The sequence below is a fragment of the Choloepus didactylus genome, chromosome 13 (assembly GCF_015220235.1).
Source record: "Choloepus didactylus isolate mChoDid1 chromosome 13, mChoDid1.pri, whole genome shotgun sequence".
Taxonomy (NCBI): domain Eukaryota; kingdom Metazoa; phylum Chordata; class Mammalia; order Pilosa; family Megalonychidae; genus Choloepus; species Choloepus didactylus.
The window spans coordinates 31,552,516-31,572,275 of record NC_051319.1 but is presented as its reverse complement, the minus strand read 5'-3'; the positions used below and the strand labels follow the sequence as shown (position 1 = coordinate 31,572,275).

Here is a 19,760-nt window from a genome sequence, read left to right as displayed (position 1 = left end):
AGTGGAAGATGTTGAAAAGAAGGAAATAGCACAAAGTCGATTAACGGAGATTCGAGAATAGAAGTAGCCATCAAAGCATTCCATCGTTTATCGTGAAATCTATGTAGGGTAAAAAAAAATAATGCAACAATGATAGTCTTAAACCTCACGTTTAGAAAGGATGAATGTTGATTTAATTGATTCATTTGGATTGATGGTTTTAAAGTTTCACACAACTGATCTTTCATGTAGTGATGTCTTTAGTAGTCAGTGGTCTGACATGAGCCTTCTCAGATTTCATCAGTGGGTCTCTCCATGACATCTAAAATTATGCAACAACCCTTGCAATGGTAACTTTGGAAATGGGAGACCTCAATGCCAAAGAGCATGATTAGAGTGAAGAACTCTTGTTAAGTCTTAGCACAAAGGTGTTAGAGGAATAGTGTGAATGAACTACAAAGGTTAAAGTCACCAAGTATTATATAGTTGGCTTTAATTGCTAGATGGGAGAAAGTAGTCCTGAAAGTTTGACCATTAAGTGGACATCACTCAGTGACCAGTATTTTTCCCTGTGGATGGAAAAAGTCTGAAAATGGAAATTTTGACTTAATCCTTGAGGCCTTCCCAGTCTTTTGCCTTGAGATTTGTGAAAAACTTTTCACTATATTCTTTGTATTGTTGGAGTTGAATTCTGCTGGAGACAGACATGAAGCCTGCTTCTAGAAAGAAATCTGGAGAGGTCCTGCATCTTTCTTTCCAGATCATTCTGCTTTTTCTTTCTTGACTATTACATTGGATAATATGGGAAACTGTCATAGGTAAAATAATGTTGAACTGTACTTTGCATCCAGCCTGTAGTGCCAATACAAAGAATCTGAAATGAAAAGACAACTAACACCCAAGAATGATATGTCTCTTTTAAAAGTTTACAATTTGAATAATGAACTTGAATAGAAACTTGGCAGGAAAACAAACCATGGCACCATCACATCACCAACCATTTTCACTTTTCTGTCCAATTTCAGAGTGCATGTGTTTGTGAGTATTTCACTAGATCAGTGACAGCTCTTTATTTGCATAATTATATGCTCTGGTCTGAAGAGAAAACTAACCCCCAAATTTCATGGGTCACCAAACTGCAACAATCAATGTTTTATCACGTATGCTAAGCAAAATCTAAGAAGCTATATGAAGTTTCTTGGGGAGTTTTTACTCCTCAGAAAATTAAAGAGTTTTCATCTCCTGAATAGATTCAAAATCTTTCCAAGGTCTTTGTAACTGAATTCTGTTTGAAGGCAAAACCAGAGATTAACATGTAGATCTGGATCTTAGACTCACTAGCATTACTTCAAAGTGGCTTAAGAAGAGCAGCATTTTGGGAGCACAAAACTTTTAAATTTGAAGTACTGTCCTTCATATCTATTGAGGAAAATTATTGTTCAAATTATGATTAGTCAAAAAGAAGTCCAAATTAACTACAATTAATATAAAGGTCATTTTCTTCTCTGAAATAACTCAGGGTTTTTTTTTAAAAGAATGAATAGAAAAATTTATATAATCCATATGTACATATATATCCATACCCATATTTATCCATGGAGAACATATAATCATTCCTGTCCATTTTTCCTGACACACAGCGACAACATAGGGTGAGTGCCTGTAACATAGGTGTTTAATATATGTTGGTCATCATGAATAATTTGTAAACTTATTTTCTATTAAATAAATTTTTCATGTTTAAATTCTACAAGGTAGAGTGATAAATATTGTTTAAAATGCTTCAAATTCACTTGCATCTGTAAATTCTCTATTTGTATGTTATGTGTATTTGTGTGTTTAAGGTTAGCTTTATTTCATTAAAGAAAAAAATTGATTTAAACTGTTGATGTCTTCAGTCTGTAGGCAATCTGCCAAATTTGAAATACAATAGAGCATAGAGACACATGCAGGGAGTGAATGCTTTTATGGAGTTATTAAAATTCTGGAAAATATGCCTTTACCTAGATTCTTAAAGAATAGACTAGGTGCATCATTCTACTGAAGGACTCAGTTATGAATTTCATTTAAGAGCAAACTATTCAATGCCTTTTATTTGAAGTGATCTGTACATAATAAAAAATTAGTTTCTTCACAGGCAATTTACTGTCATCAAGAAAAACATTAGGAAAAAAGAAACATTTGAAGAAAAATGTTTAAGAGTCACATCATATTGAAGTATTTATTCTCTATCTGAAAGAGGATGAGAGGTCATTAGATCAAGCATCACAAATTTCCTAAAATATCCCTATTATCTCAACTGAAAAAAGAAACCGGTTTCTCCCAGGTTTTAAATTAACATTGAATTACAAATTTCTCTTACAATCTAAAAACGTGAACATCTGCTTGTCACAAACACTACTGAGGATCACCACATCTCACCTTTGTTATTGTTCTTAGCTGAATGTTCACCTAGTTACTCTCCCTCCCCCTCCCTGCCCTTATCATCTATCTCCCCAGAAATTGCTGTTTGGACTGAAGGTCTTGGATTTCTCTAGGTGAAAATTCCTCAAAATCGTATCTGTAAAAACAAACAAATCCAAGTTTAGCATTATCAAACAAAATCAGCAGATAAGCAAATGAGTCAAAATATAACTATAGGTTTAGGACCTATGTCCCTCTGAATTAAATCAATTTGCATTTTATTTTTAAGGAATAAACTCTTAAAAGAAAAATAGAAAATATTTATACCTATTTTTTTTTCTGCATTTCACCTTTGTGGGAGAATTGCTAAGAGTTTAGATAGGGCTCTCAGATAGAGTTTCAGATTTTTACTCTGCAAGAGAGTTAAAAAAAAACAAACAGTTATTTCCTACAAAGTTCCACACGTAAAGGAATTGACCCTATAGCTGAAAGGCCTAGGTTTTCTCTTTTTATCATTTTCATTTCATTTTGCTCAAGTAACACCTAATCCCATTTGGTCTGAAGAAGGTATCTCTGACCCAGTTCATCTTCCTGTATGTCCAAATAATTTTTCAAAGGCTTGTTTTTTCTTTTTTAAACCATAATTAAATAAATGGCTTTTTTCCAATAAATGTTCACACCTTTTCTGGGTACTTGGATGATCAGAATTTATCAACTGAAGAAATATTGATGGTTTGTTGTGGTGGGATTTTTTTTTTTTTCCTTTTGCTTTTGCTTTGCTTTGCCTCAGTAAATTACTTAATATCATCCTCTGGAATAACCAGTTCTAAAAATAACCCTAGCACAGAGTGTCACAATTTGGCTTTCATACAGTTTAGAAAGAAAACCATTAAAATTGCATTGATCTCACAAATATTGATCTAGTGCTTGATATCAAATATCAAATGAGATGCTGTCAGTTGCTGCTGATCATTGTGTCAGCTGTTTGAATGCATGCCCTTTTCCTTCTTCCTTGTCACATGGATTCAAGTTGCCAAAGCTAAGTAAGATTTTCATGATTAACAAAATTAAGATCAATTCTTTTCCTGTTTTTCACACTTTTGATTTGAACCAAACATAGTTAATATTCTACCTGAAATATCTGTCATACGATTTCATAAATACATGTTAATGTTATTATTTATGAAGTGTGATTCACCTACTAGTTAGGTTATGTTTCTGTTTGGTTCTTTACCCTAATTTAGAAATAATTTCTACCTCTATCCTGCTTTCAAGAAATCAATTTTTTAAAGAAAACGCATTGTTAGCATACCATTTTAAAACTTAGCATGAAATCTTACCCATCCCAGATGTAATTTGAATAGTTAAATCACCCCTTTTATTCTTGATGACTATCTATCTACGTATGTAACTGCATTTGGCAAGTGTGGAGTTTTACTGTTTAGGGGAAATGGATTCTACATATTTTTAATACTTTCTCAATAAACTCATGTTATCTAACAGGTTAAGTCATGCTGTGCTTTTATTTCCTATCGAATCTGGAAATAGCCAACTGCCTCTCTTTCTTTCTTCCTACCTCTTCCGTGCGTCAAGAATTGCTGGTTGCATTACTTTGAAATATGAAACACTAAGGAGGAAACTATCTAATAATGACCATTTAACAGTGCTGTCTGGCTGAGCAATAAATACTGAGAAATAAATAGTAGAACTCTCCTAGGGTACTGTTTAAATTCTACAGGCACATGCGTATTTTCTACATTCGTGAAGAAAGAAAAAAAAAAAAATCCGCACGAGATGTGTCCCTTTCCCCTTTTTACACCTGAGCTCGGTGTGGGGATGGCTCCATAAAGCGAAGTGAAGGCGCTCTCTTCCCAGTACCATGGACAGCGCCCAGCACGCCCCCGTCCCTCTCCCCTCCGCCAGAACCCCGAAGTTCCAGGCGTCGCCGGATTCCTCTCCCCGACCACTCCACCCACCATAGGAAACTGGCTCCTGAAATCTTAGGATAGGAACCTAAAGCAACGAGTTGAAAGAGTATGCAGTGGGTAGGGGGAGAATCTTTCTTGCTCCATGCCCGGTGTTAGCTAGTTCAAACGCCCCAAGGTCGACACACCATTTGCCTGCGTGTCTCCCCGAATTTGCATCCAGTCTCCGCTGGGTGCTCTTAGTGAAAGCAGTGCCACGTCCAGTCATTTCTATGGTAGAGGTCTTAGGCCCATAACTTTTCCTTGGCCAACTTCTCACCCCCACCCCTTAGCTGTCAGGTTCTGTACCGAGTCGGATTTCAGCGTTTTGTACAGTGAGCACACTTTCTCCCCGAGCTCATGGTCTCTGTCGCGAGAAGTTTTGAGTTCCAAAAGATGTACCTCCAGGCTCACCTGGCCGCTGATTCGCGGCTCTGTCGGTAGCCGAGGCGGTCCGACTAACTCCGGGAGCCCAGGAGCTGCATAACTACCGCCCGGAGAGAGGCGGCTCCGCAGCCCGCGCGGTACCCGCCGCGCGCTTCAGAGCCTGACAGCAACTTATTTGATAGCACTTAAAAGCGGGCGCGCCTGACTCAGTCCCCACCACCTCTTCTCCTACTTGCAGACCTCAACTCCGAGTTGTGTTTTTCAGCACATCTCCCTGTTTGGCTTTTTTACTGTCGCGTTAAGCAAAGTACAATAAAGGAAGATCACTTCCCTGTGGTGTCTTTTTCACCGAATGATCTCCCTAGCAACACTTATATCACCACTCCTAAAACAAGAAGTAGTTTTAAAGATTGCAAATTGCACCTTGCTATAATGGAACTCGCCTCACTTGTTGGCCTTTGAGTGAAATCTCGCCCCTCCCCACCGGCACCCTACTCTAGTCATCTATTCTCTTGAACTGACTTTGAGGACGAAAATAATACGTGTACAGCAGATGAGATGGCCAAAACCAAAATTTTTGTTAAAGGGCGATTGTACAAAGAAAGTTTCAAAACACCGTAATTCCAGCTTTTCCAGAAAAGGTCAGGAATACGTGAAAAAGGGAGAGGACCTGGCTTCTTAAGTTAAGGGGTCTCTTTGCTATAAAGTAGCCTGATTTCAAAATTGCTTCTGTAGAGTAACGCGGACTACAGTACATACCGGGATTAAATTGTTCTCGATTTGACATAGTATTGAAATGAAAATTTTCCGTGAGTTCCTCAGCTTAGGAACAATTTAGCTTCAAAACACTTTGCTTTTCTTTTAGACACACAAATATTTTATCAAATGTTTCTTCAGGGGATAGCAATTTAGTCTATTTTTGCAGAATGCCATAAACACGCTGCTTTCTCATAAAGCTCTGCTTACACAAACTTTTGCTCCTTTCCTAGTCAGCAAAGACACTACTAAGTTCTCCCCAAAGATAATTGTTTTCCACATAGGATGGTCATTTTGGGGGTCTCAAGAGCCGTTTGGCCCTAATACTAAGGTCCGTGCTACTAGAGAAACTCGGCCATGCCGGTAGCTGTTTAAACTGGCGGCGCCACCCTCCTATGAAAACTAGGAGAACTCGCGTTGTCTAACGCAGTTAGGCAGCTGAAGTGTGCAGGGTAGCAAAGGGAACCTGTTGAATAACGGTGACTCCGACACTTGGAGACTCACAGATTCCAGGTAGGGACCCCCCACCCCCACCCCGCGATTTCATCGGCAACTGAAATATCTCCATCACGTTTGCATTTCTGTGGCTAGGTTATTTGTCAGGGTCTCATTTCATGACTTGAGTTTCCATCTCCGGATAAACGAAATATTTCCCTCTAGTCTTTCAGGGTTCAAGAGCGGGGAGAGGAAATTAGATGTGGGGAAGGACACGGGGCTTTCCTTGTTAGCGCAAGGAACTGTGGAGATTTGGGAGTGGAAAGGATAATTCCTGGGTGCCTAGGGATTAGGGATTATTTTCCTATCTGGGTTTGGGAATATCTCTCTCTCTCTCTCTCTCTCTCTCTCTCTCTCTCTCTCTCTCTCTCTCTCTCTCTCTCTTTTTTTTTTGCTTCTAGGAATTCCCTTACGAGGAGGGAGAAGTTAAGATCTGTTTAATTAATCAGTTTGGAATTTCTTACTAAAAAAAAAAGTAACTGTTTTCCTGACCCAGCTTCAGAATGACTTTTTAACTTATTCTAAGTAAATTGGAACTCCCAGATCTGAGTGGCTGTTTCGGCACCACGTTTGCCAGAGAAAAATGTGGGGAAAGGTTTGAGGAGCTCATTTTCTTTGAGATAAATCCAAACATTGAGAGATACTGGTAAGGTCCTCCTCACAGGAGTTTTTCCAATGACGTTTGCTTAGCACATGTGTGTGTTCAATGAAACTTTAAACCATTTTACAGCATAGACGGTCATTTCTTCCTTTTTGCTCAAGCTTTGCCATTAATTCCAACTCTACTCTTCCATAGGATCACAGCTTTCCTAGCCATTTTTTCCCTTCAAAGTCTTTTAAAATAAGTTTCCATGTCTCTTGCCCATTTGTCAATGTCAAATGTACACTGCCTATTTATTAAAAGTGTGTGTTTCATATGTTATAAAAGAACAGACTTCTTTATTTGTTTTCTTGGAAATCAATAATTTCTTAAACATTTGCCAAGACCCCTTGGGGAAGGGAGAGGTGTAAACAATAACTACCAAACTTCAACATGACAATATTGGTTAAAATCTGCAGGATAATCACTCAAATGCTGGGAGATAGTGGGGAATGACTTTAGCCTCTCGCCATTACGTATCTGGCACCTGGGCTCCATTCTCGGTAACCTACCCTGGGAGCTATCTTGGAAATGGAGTGGGGAATTAATTCTAAACTTCTTTACAAGACATCTTAGTAACCAGACTCGTCTTCAAATAATTGAACTGGGAGAGGGCTTGACGACCACAGGGAGGTTGCAAAAGACAGTCACCCCCATTAAAAGAAAAACCATGATTTCAGTCTCTTCTGGCATAATTAAAGGCTTTGGTAACACTCCTTTATTTTGTCTCATGCTGTGAAAAAAACCACCTACTCCTCTAGTGAAAGAAACTTTAAAGGAACTTTAAAATAAATTCTGCAGTTTAATTTCTGCTTTTTAAAGTTAGTAGCCATAAAAGGAAGAAAAAAAAAAAATAGAGCAACTGAGTTACACTTCAACTATCTAGCAGGTTAAAATTAGAGGGAAGAATGCATCCATTTTTCAACTGAGCCAACTTTCAAACCTACACGTGTTCCCAGAAAATAATACTTCACTGAATTCAGTGTGCAGAAGATGCTAAACCAAGTTCTCAAGAAGACAAAAATATGAAATGTCTTGAGTAAATGGCTGGAAGGGATTTATAAGCATTTGAGGATCTGGTGGTCCAGTGGAAGCACAACTCTCTCAGGTTTGAATTTCTGTGATCAACTTTCAACCCTGAGAAAAACGAAAGCCATTTGCTTAACTTAATCTGGAACATATGTTTGCACAAGTAGCAGGTTTTTGGGTGTGTGGCTGGGGTTGATCAAGTTGTAAATTTTCCACTTTAGGTTTTCAGCGCCTACTGGTTTCAGCCTAACACCTAGAGGAAGACTTTGTGGGATTCTTCACCAAGCAGCCAAGGTTTGACAAAAGATTTCCAAACCACCCAAATCTGAATGTTATTAATTTTCCCAAAGGTGGAACATTTCTATACAAATTAGTTCTTTAAACCCTAAAAGCAAGTAACAAGTTAAATTCCCCTTTGTTAAAGTGTTGGTAAAATGACTATAGATAGGTATTTTTCTTTAGTTTGCAACCATTGCCTTCCTCACCTGCAACCTTTTCTTTAAGGGACATACAATAGCATGAGAGCAGTGGGTGCTGTGAAAGTGACATCTTCATCCGACAAAACAATATACAGGTCTTTTTTGCTCTCTTAGGTCCCCCCCATCAGAAACTTAGAACTATTGATTTTCTCTCTCTTTGTGCCTCAACACAAAGGAGTTCCAAAGAAAAGTGTTTTGAATTTCTGAGAAGAATCACTTAATGATTAAAATAAATACACATTAGAATCCACACATCATCCATCCCAGAGAGCAAGCTTCGTGGTGGCTTTTATTACTTATTTTAAAATACATTTCTTTATAGGCATGAATTTTTAGTATTGGGGCTTCAAATAAATCATAATATTTAAAACATTTTAAAATCAAGTAATGATATATCATATTGGCCAAAGAAATAAGCTCCCTAGGATTAGCTTAAAATTCATTCTGCAATGAGAATGGGGAGTAATGGTGGGAGCACGAGGTGGACTACGGTGGTAAACCCGAAGGATTGCAAATAAACATCCGGATTTGCTCATTTATCTTCTTCCTGAAAACTTCAATCAGATTACGGGAGGAAAAGTTACTAAGGTGCTCTGTCAATGTATCAGAATGAGTAATTGAGCCATAAATGTGCCCTAAATTCAGGTGCAGGGTTTTGCTAAATTTTATTACATGGATTCAGATGGGCAGATGCCATCTGAACTCTTTAAACAAAGAGTGAGCAAACAGTGACAAAAACAAGGGCAATGGTAACATAACCAGCACTGTGCTAATCAAATGTCCACAACTAGTTGAGAAAAATGGTGCTAAAAAGCCGCTTTAATTCTGAAACGGAAGGTCCTGAGACACCGAGCGCCATCTAGCAAGCAAAGTTAGAATCCAAGTGCGTCTGAGAGGAGCACAGAGCAAGGAGGGACCAGTGGATGGCGAAGGCAAAGGGAGACTTAAAGATACACGTGCTGAGACTTCACCATCAGCCCTGAGTCCGGCGCTACTTGCATATTTCTTCTCTTCGCCCCACGGGTCAGCTCAAACAAACTTAACTACTAAGGTGAGACGGATCCTTTCTGCCTCAAGCTAAGGCTAAAGGACAGCTCCTCCCAGGGTTGCTATCATCTTTAATTAGAACAAGCAGGCTTTCTATTTCCCCTGCCCAAACCAGCCCTGTGTCTACTTCTGCACCTTCCTCTAAACATGGGGACAAAGAGCTGAGCCTGAAAGCCTCACCTTAGGCTGAAACGACTCTTTGGGCTTCAGCACAGAGGAAAGTGCAACGCTGGGAAAATCTAGCAGGATTCGAAAAGTCGTTCTGAGTTTACAAGGCTGCCCAGAAGTCTCTTGGTAGGCAATGTGAGCTATCTCCAGGTGGCATAAGACACAGATTTTTTTTAACAAGCCACAATTGGCCATGGAAACTGAAGGATGCCTGAGGATAAATAGTATAACTTTATTCTTCTCCATGCAGTGGGGTCTTTGATATTTCCTTTGGCTGAAGAAAAGTCAAAGGTAGCAAGGATGCTGCCAAATACCCCTGTTTGTTTGTAGCTTAAGGGGAAAGAAACAGTACTTTCCCCCATATTTTTAAGTTTGAAGTTACCTGATTCTATGAATATTCTTTGGAACTGGGCTAACAATGTAACTACAAAACAAAGCTTCTGGGATTGTGATATGAAGAAAGTAGAGAATAATCTGCTGGCTTCTTCTATACAGGCAAGCACTCTATTTTTCTTTTACACTGGTCAATCTGAATTCAAAAGACTAAGAGAGTTCACCTCAACCATATGCCTGCTTCCTAAAGAACTTCTATCGAGTCTTTCTGGAATTTCATTTTAAAGCTATAAAATTCAGCGTACATACATGCTAGCCTTAAACCACTCCTAATTTCCTGCTATTGGATATTGCCTCTGTAATAACTCATTGATTCATATTGTTCCTAGAATAAAGAGGCAGAGCTTGGATTTTCTATTGTTCTGTTCCACACAACCTTCACCACAATTTCCCCTAGTGAAGTGGGTTCTTTTTAGAAAATAATGTATGAAAATGTCCCAGTTGAGTTTTAAATGCTACTTCAACCTCAGACTTGCTTCTCAATGAAAACAGACATAATGTATATGAAAAATGGTTCTTATTTTTCTACTGTGCTATTTACTGTGCTTATTTTTCTACCCACAATAGAGAATAAAGGAAGTCTTAGATAATAATATGCTCAACATGCTCATTAAATTATCTCCATGCACTATGGTATTTACAGGGAAAAATCCCACAAAAAAATCACAACCCAACCAACAAACCTAAGCCAATAGAGGAAGGACCTCAGAGCTTAATTGACCATTAAAAAAACATCTAAAACATATTTGTGAGACCTTCTTGTTCTCCTTACACATGAAAACATGTGTAAAAATCTGAGGATGGACAGTAGATAAAATCCACACTGCCTCTTCCCTTCTTCCTCTCTGAAGTTCAGAGAAGTTTCCAAGCCACTTTTTTTTTGCCTCGGATCACAATAAAAATTTAACTTTTTTTTGTCTGTGTCTGGTTAAATAGTACATTTCTCCCATCAACATCTTCTTAAACACGGAAACCTCTCCTAGTCAGGGTACCCAGCTGTTTAATTTAACATTGATTTATTGCTTTTAAAAGTAAATTTACACACATGCCAACAGCGCTCCGTTTTGTTTCCCCAGACTCTGAGATTTATTTTCTACTTAGCGCTTGTCTGACAAAACAATGTCCTTTAACTTTATTATGCATCGATGAGGAAATCTGTCTTATTTTTGTTCGGATTTATTGCTGTATTACTTGTGGGGACTTTTGTGATCCTGAAAGGCTGGGGTCCAAAAATAAATAGAAAATTTAACAGAATTGATCACAAAATCATAGTCAAAACCTCCGAGTATGGCCCAGCATATACCAACCTGCTGGTGGGCAGAGGATGAGGTTCTGCTGGTGAGCAGTTACTCAGAAAGAGGGAAAAAATAATAAAGGCCAGGTAATATTTGAAGATGAAGGGGGCTTCACTATGAGTAGCCCAATCTAGGTTCTGTAAGACCTTCAAATTCTTGGCTAAAGTGTGTTTAGAATTACAGGGCAAGAGGCACATCTGTGTGGCTCCCCAGCCCAGGGCTATCTTACCTCCATGCAGAACCCCCAATTATCACATGTTCATAATGACTGAGCCCAGGGGAATTAAGATGGACTTTGAAGCAGCCTTTACGGTACGCTTCATCTACATTTGGGTTTTCTTTAGTTCTCATTAAAGGGACCACTTTCTTCCTTTCATTGATATACTGTCTTTGTGTCCTTCATTTCACACCCTTAATAAAAGTTCTCTCATCAGATCAAGTGCAAAAAGGAGGCGACGACATAATAACCATCATAATCATGATAACAACAACAAACAACTGGTACTGGGGGTTTAAATCTTTTTTAAAAGAAGATTTTCTCCTCTGTAAGTCATGGCCCTTCAATTTAAAAAAAAAAGCTGACATGGAGGGTGGATATAATAAAAGTGTTTGTAAGGTTAAATTGTAGATGCAGGCAGGCTTTAAAAATGTGTCTCATGAGCTTTCCTCTCCCAACATGGTTCTCACAGAGGCATCTAATAATCACTTAAGAGGTGTTCAGATGAAGACACCTACTCTTTTCCAGTAAGAAATGAGTGAGAGCTTTGGAAGATATTCCCTTTCTTTCCCCCAGGAATACACCTTCTCTAACCAAAGACCCCCATCTGAAAGCGCGACTCCTCTGCTTCCTTGTCTACCCTGGTGGGTAAATCCACAAAAAACCCTAACCTCAAGTCGGTTAACATGTTTCTCCCACCCAAGAATGTTTTTTCCAATCCCAAAAGATTTTTTTTTAACTTAATGGATCATTCTTTGTCCTGAAAACGCATCAGGACATTTTTGCACATGCACTTCCTATCTAAAATAAGAAAGGGAAGGGAAGGGAAGGGAAGCGAAGGGAAGGGAAGGGAGAAAGGAAAGGGAAGGGAAGGGAAGGGAGAAAGGGAAGGGAAGAGAAAAAGGAAGGAACGAGGGAGGGAGGGTGGGAAGGAGAGAGAGAGAGAGAGAGAGAGAGAGAGAGATCTAAAAAAGGGAGGAAGGGGGAGTAACTCTTCGAAACCTTGAAAAGTCTCCTATTCCTATCAGGAGCTCCCCCCTCCCCCGTTTGCCCTTTGAAAAGGGGTCCTGTCACTCAGAAAGGAGCTGTTTCTTCTGCCTCCTCCCCATCCACCCACAAGCCGGCCCCTCTCAACCTCACAGCCCGGCCCAGCCCACCCCGCGGCCCTCCCTGCACACACACAGTTTCTTCCAAGTGGTGTTTCAAGTAAGAGCTGGAGAGATGAGAGGTGCGGCTCTTCCAACGCGGAGCCGAAGTATTTCTCTTATCCCGGCGGACTGCGGCCCGGCACTACCCGCCGGGGCTCCGGCAGTTCTTTTCATGTCCAAAAAAAAAAAAAAAAAAAAAAAAAAAAAGCCACTCGGCACCCTGGGCTGGACCGCCCTGGCCACCGCGGGACAGCTAAGCCGCGGCTCCCGCTGGTCACGTGGCCGCGCCCTGCGCCCAGCCAAGCCCTTTGTTAAGCCCTTCGGTCCCCACGCACGGCCGCAGCGACTGGGGCGGTGGCCGCGGAATGGATGCGCAGAAATGACGACGGGGTTACCCTGGCTTTGCCTGGGCTCCTCGGGATAGCCCGAAACACCGTGGGGCGCAGACGCCCAAAGCACTTGGCAAACCAAGATTCCCAGCTGTTTAGGGGGAACGGACCCGGGCCACCTCCAACGTTTCAAACCAAAGGCACAAAGTGGGGCCAGGGGCCCAGTGGAGGGCGCGCCTCCGCACAGGGGTGTAACAACTGGGCTGACTTCCCTCCTCCTTTCCATTCCGCCTCACCGGTTCCTCCTCTTTTTTTCTCTTACCCTCTGCCACGCTCAGAGGCTCAGTGGGTGGGAGCGTGTGTGTGTGTGTGTGTGTGTGTGTGTGTGTGTGTGTGAGCTCGCGCACGCGCGCAGTTAGGTGGAAATTTCATAAGAATATGTCCTATTCTTGCCGGGGGTGGGGGGTGGGGGGTGCTCTCCAGTTGTTCTGGTGAGAGTTTAAGCGACTTATTTGGGAGGAAATAGGGGGTCAGATTTGGTCTAAGTGGAACATCTGCAAAACATTCAAGCAGCTTATTCAACAAAGAATCTAGCCATTTATTGTAGAAATAATAAAAAGCCACTAATGATTATGGTTCCCACCCCTTCCCCCAAAAGGCCAAGTCCTAATGAAATAATTCAAAGGTAGGCCTCATTTCCTAATAGTGGAATTAAACAACAACAAAAAAGAGCCCAACTAAACTTTCCAGCTCTGCCTTCTTAAGGGCCTGGGAACCTTGCTGAGAAATTAGGTAAAATAAAAGGCGAGTTGGAATTTTCTGTTGAGCTGAGGCTGCAGTGGCTGACTTGTATATAGTTTCTGCCTTGATATGCAATTAAGTTACAGTGAATTCCTTTTTAATGATAAATTTGGAAGAGTCTTCAGGATTCGGAGATGTTGGGGGTTAGTAGCTTTTAAAAACGTCGGTTTTTAAATGGCTTATGCAATGAGTAGCTACCTTTAAATCTTAAAACTATTGCAAATATGCTATACATCTGGGTGCCAGTTTATCTCTCCATATTTCTTTTTTAAAATGAGGAAAGCATTCATAAAATGCTACTTGGCACACTTTATTTTAGGAAAGCAGATGTTAATTTTTTCACGTATCATTTTATGACCAAGTACATGTGTAACATTGGAAAGCATCCAAAACGCCTCTATTATTTGCAAAATGACTGTTAGTCGAGGTATATTATTCTCGGCATAACCATAGCACAGGTTATATCAATGAAGTAAACATCTGTGGGTTTTTGTTTTTTTTTTTTTTTTTCACCTGGGGGAGGTGGGTACAAAGAGTTTCCATAAACAAGAAAGAGGAGTTTGGACAGGAAGAGCGCACCTGTGTCGTGGCAAATAGGATATTTATATTGTTCGGTACAAAACAAAGTCCCTCAGTCGGGCTCTCTGGGATACTTACATGGCCAGAGATAAAGTTGAAAGCCTTTCCCGGCGTGCCAAATGGGATTCTCCCTGCGGCCTTCTGCGTAGCAAGATAACAGGTACTGAGCGCTCCTGGCGGCGTCGGGCCTTCTTCCGCCTCACGCCCCTCCCCAGCAAGCCAGCCCCAGGCCTAGCCAGGGTTGAGCCAGGAGCTCAGGCTCTAGGAATTCCCAGGCACTGCGGAAATTTCAACGGGTTTTCCCAGCCTAGAAATATGTTCAAGAAGCGTCCTCATTTGCCCTGCGTCGCTCGAGGACGCCGGCACCCAGGATAAGCCAGTGGCATGATAATTAATGGAATACAATATTTATGGTCCGATGTATTGACTCTGAGGCGAACGCCATGTAGACAGTCCGTGGGGGTCTAGCAAATAGGGGGTGAGTGAACAGGCATAATGATTGGAATACTTATCTTTTTCCAGTTTACTCACTTAAACCCGAGGAATGTAACATTACATTAAATATTAACATCCACCTACACTGCCCCGCAGCAACGCCGTTCTCCTAAGCTCTCCCTTTCTGAGCGCTGCCCTTTACAAAAAAAAAAAAAGCAAGAGTAGGTTTTTTTTTTTTTAACATAAAATGCTGCAAATATGAAAAATAGGTCACCAATAAAATTGGTCTCAGCATGGAGCGTAATTGCAACAAAGTGCCGCCGAGTAAAATCGAGGAGCGAGCTGGCTGAGGCGGCACAGTCGCGAACCATCTGGTGTGTATTAAAAGTGGTGCTGTAAATATTGCTGAGAGCTAATGCATTATCGGCTTCTATAAGTGCACAGGGCCTGTAAGCTTTCCATATGTTAGAATATGTAGATCCGGGGAGAGTAGGAAAAGGTGTCCTATCAATCACCAGCTTCTAAAGCATTGTTTTGCACACTTTTTGTGGACTTTTGGCCAAAAGAGTGTCGAATATTCATTTTCATTCTCTCCCCCACCCCTTTCTCTCTTTTCTCAGCTCGCTCTTTCTCATTTTCTCTAGCTCTTTCTCCCGGCTCCCTCCTTCCATCCCTCCTCCTCTCTCCCTTCTCTCCAAAGGGGATAGGGCAGGCATTGCTGACGTCACTTCACATCAGTAAAAGAGAGTAACTGTTTCAGAGAGAGGTAGAAAAAAATCATCTGTTTTTCATCAGTTCTAAAGTTTTGCCTTTTTAATAGAAATGTGCTGCCCAGCCAGAGTACTCCTGTTTTGAAGCTTATAGCCCCCTTTTTGCCGGGAGGTTGAAGAGGTTGAGAGGTGTCCTTCATCTCCCGAGCTGAACCGCCCTATAAGTAGTTCTAATGACAGATTCAGCTCAAATAATTAGAATATGGTGCGAAGAGAATGTCTTCTAGAGAAGATCTCACACGCACACCTCCTGGGCCACTTTTGTTAAGGAGGGTGATGGGCTCCTGGCTCCCTGACACTTCTGCTTTGAGTTCTGGAACTTCTTCCCTTTTCTCCGATCCTCCCTCCACAATTCCACCTCCTACATACCGAAACCACCACACACAGTATAGCTAATAATTTTCCTGCTGTCACATTACTTTTCTGGGGAAAACAGTTAGAGTCCTCCTTTTTCTGATGATACCCCACATTTAAGAGTTTACTATAATTACCCCCCCATCTCCTTTAAGCTCCCCCCTCCATATTCCTCAGCTACAAGTTTTTGTTCAAATCCAGTGCTAGGAAATTTCCCTACATTGTCCCACAAGGATCATTTTCTCTCTCCCAAAGTTGGCCTGGTCTCTTTCATTCTTCCTATTCTAGGTCACCCTCCCTTTCCCCTTCCTTTCCTCCCCAGCTCTCCCTCCTGTGCGCACACAGTACAAACCTCCAGCACTTTCAGTGTGGATAAACCTGCTGGTCATGACAACCCAAGTTCAATCAGCAAATAAATAAAACTCTTACTTTTTTTTGGCTGCCGGCTGCATTCCCCCTCTGGCCGCTGCCTCCTTTAATTATAGGAGCTATATTTCTTCCCTGGGAGACATTCGAGGGGATTTTTAGTTGGAAACTCGTTTCTGCTGAGTTATTTTGGAGCCAGGACCAGTGAGTGGCCCGTACCCAGAGGCTTTGAGTGAAGTGCAGATTGAGACATATCGAGTTCCCTCTAAAAGGATCATTTCATGTGGGAGGTTGGACACAAAGTTTGCACTCGTGACTGGCATTCCAGTGAGAGACATGCATATTTTAAAACAACAAAGAAAGCTGGAAAGAAGGCTTAGGGGAGGGGGAAAAACTTGGAAAGAAGTTACTAAGTGACAAACATCTGTCAACATGGGATAATTTGTACACTCTGATGTAAAACTATCTGCCTAGTTTGACAGAGTTCAAGGAGCAGGATCTCAGCATCTGAAGCTCTAGATACATATTTACCTCTGTGAGATATGGTTAAAAGACATTCCCCCCACAAACAAAGAAAAAATAGGTATAATGTGATTAAAACTAAATGAACAACTTAAAAATGTTTCTTAGAACAGTGGAGGCCTCTAAAATTGCATATTTCTAATTGTAAATACAAAATTAGATCTCATTTAGTTTTAAAAGATGTATTTATTTTTTAAAAGCAAAGGAGAGCAATAATGTAATAAGCGGGATATTTATTTTAGAAAATAAAATGAATTTTAACTCATGCATCACAGCAAAACCAATCAGAAGAAAGAAGAGAAACAAAAAGCTCACAGGACCCCTGTGATTGCTATGTTTTAGAAATCCTTAACTAAAAGTACCAGCTTTTTGTGTGTATATGAGCCAAACATATAAACATCCACCTCCCTGCGTGTCAAGAAGGAGAAATGGCAAAATATTTTCCGAGAATTTCCTCTCTCTTGTAAGTTTGGAGTCGCAACAGCATATTACACTTTGAGAGAAAACGGCAAAAAGTTCCTTCTCCAGGAGGGAAGTTTTAAAAAGCGGAGGGAAAGATCAGGCAAGATCCCCATACATCTTTTTTTATACCCTGAATCTCTAACAACCACATGGGAGTTCAGGCTCCGGTTTCCAACGAGAAACCTTTTTCTCCTTCTGAAGACAAAAGGAGAGGAGGCCTGGTGGTGAGCGGGATATCTCTGTTAGTTGTCAGCGCAGGTCCATGGGTTAGGAATGCTAATGAGCTTACATTAGGGCCAGCTGAAGACTTGGTTCTCTCCCTCGCACACCCTGATGCACACACACTCCGGCTCCTGCATGCGGACTGACAAGCGTACAGACAGAGGCTCCCGCTCGACCCCGGTCTCTCTCCTTTTTTCTCTCAGTCCAGAGATCGATCGCTGACCCCACTGTTGGGCCGACGCTTTATTTATCTGGCTGCGCAATGATATTATCAGCCTTAAACGTTATATACAGCAAATGTCTTCCTAAATCAACACAACAGGATAGCTTGCGGAGACCAGCCTGGTCTTTCTTAAAGAAATCCTTCACCATCTCTCTCTTTCCTCCTTTCTCCCCCCTCCCCAACCCCCACTCCCGCTTCTTCTCTTCTTTACAACTGGAGTGTTTTATACGCTGGACTTTAGGATTTGATCTCCTGCTTTCAGCATGGTTGGAGGAGGCCTTAGCAGACAAGGAGATGGATAGACACCATTATCCAGCCATCACTGAGATCCCCATCAGGGATTCCCTTATCAGCCGGATCCAACTGCCTAGACCCACTCTATACACATGATTCGGATTTCTCAAAATTGAGGTAGAGGGGAAGGCTAGGGGTGGAGAACTGAGTGTGCAACCCTGCACCGTGTTAATTGTTTTCCTTTCCTCTCAATTACATTCATAAACCTATTTTCTGCATTGCATGTTATTTCTTTGTGCTTCAAAATTGAAACCACGTGCAGCCTTCTCCCCTCCGCACACAATAAATGCACTGCCCCCTCCCCCAACCCACCACACGACTATTTACATCTTGGTTACTCACTCCGCGCTCCGGCCCAGGGAGAAGAAATTGGCCCCATGGGACTATGTGAGGCTTTGTGAAAGCATCTCTCAACTCCGAATCTCGGGCCCCCATCTCGGAGACAGGCTCCTGGACTCGCCTCCCCGGCCTCTCCCGCCCCCCTTCCTCGCACAGGTGGTTGCGGCTTACACAAGTAGAGCTAGCAGGGAAGACATCAGGAAGAAAGGCAGCTCCGCAGTGTCCGGACAGGCCCACCCGCTGCCTGCCCCGCACCCTGGCTAGCCGGCCAGCCGGGGTCAGCCGTGGCCCGCCGGCGCGTCTCTGCCGCCCCCTGAGCCACATTCCCTGGGCCCAGCTCGCCTGGCTAAGGGGGCGGCTGCTCCCTGGGGAGCATTCCAGCCCGAGGTCCTCCCTGGCAAAGAAGTCCCACCATAAATAAATAAATAAACCCTAAAGGGGGAGGGGGAGTTGGAAAATGGATTCGCTGACAAGGAGAGATAATAAATGAGAGGCGCTTTCAGATAGATATCTCAGACGTGAAATTGCGCCCAGCTGGTTGTGTAAGCAAACAAATAGTTTCATGTTAGGAACTCTCAACTTGTGGCTTGATGAATAGAACACGACAGAGGTAAATGGGTCTTTAACTCATTTAGGAATACAACTCTTTGGCTTCCCAAGTAAAAGGCCCAGTGACGCCACGGATTCTGAGCAGGCCCTTTAACAAGATTTTTATTAGTTTTTACTTGGGTCCCCCTCCACTCCCTTCCCAAGCTCCTAACGGCCTTGCATTTGCAGAGACATTCAGGTGGTTTGTTCCGAGGAATCGCGGAGTTTACGGGAAGCGGTTCGGCCACTGTGGGAGATACAAAGAGTACTTACGAGTGGAGCAAGGGGAGACTGAGGATTTTTCTTTCAAAAAAAAAAAAAAAAAAAGTCTACCCGCTTCAAGAGGAGCTCAGGTGGGCTTGTCTCAAGGGCGCCCCAGATAACCAGCGCGCCTGAGTGCATGTCTGAGCGGTGGGTCCTTCAGGAGTGTAGCAAGGCTCGTTGAAGATGGGAGGTTGCTGTCAAAGGTGCAAACCTGGACCAACTCGGGGGTGGGGAGTGGAGCGGAGTCCCTGAAGCCCTAGGTTGTCCTGATGGCAAGGAGGGACCCGCATCTCCCATCCCGGATTGGAATATGCGCGTGGTGGGCAAAGGTCATATATTTTCTCCCTCTCGCTAGGCCTCCTCCCCTACCTACCCCCACCCCCGGCGGCTGATAAGGCAAGCCTTGTCCCCCAGCGATTCCCAGAGGACAGAACGTCCAGAGATGGTTTTTCTGATGTTTTCAGCAAAGTTGGTGGATAAAGTATGTTTAAACCGACTTCAAAGCCCTCAAGTTCTCAATGGCCCAGCAAGTGTTTGGGTTAGAAAAGGGAACGTTTGACTTTCATATGTCACAGGTAATTTCGAGAGAGAAGTCACCTTGTGTGGGCCGATCTCCAACTGTTAAGATGTATTTCCTCTGGCTTTAGGGATGCCTTCGGCTCTACCCCGCCCAATTAGCCCTGGGGTAGGCAGGCCAGCCTGCGCTCCCTTAAGCCACCTCATGGCCTCTACCTGCCTGCGGCCTCGCACCCGGGTTCCACGGCTCCCCCTGGTGCCCGGCACGAAGGCGGCTTAGTGCGCTCGGGTGTACT

The 19,760-nt window shown here is 42.3% G+C and overlaps 1 protein-coding gene across 1 annotated transcript in view; it reads left to right on the top strand.

The window, feature by feature from the left end:
* FAM172A (family with sequence similarity 172 member A) overlaps positions 1 to 19,760 on the top strand; it is a 546,681-nt gene that overhangs the window by 516,339 nt on the left and 10,582 nt on the right. The window lies entirely within an intron of this gene.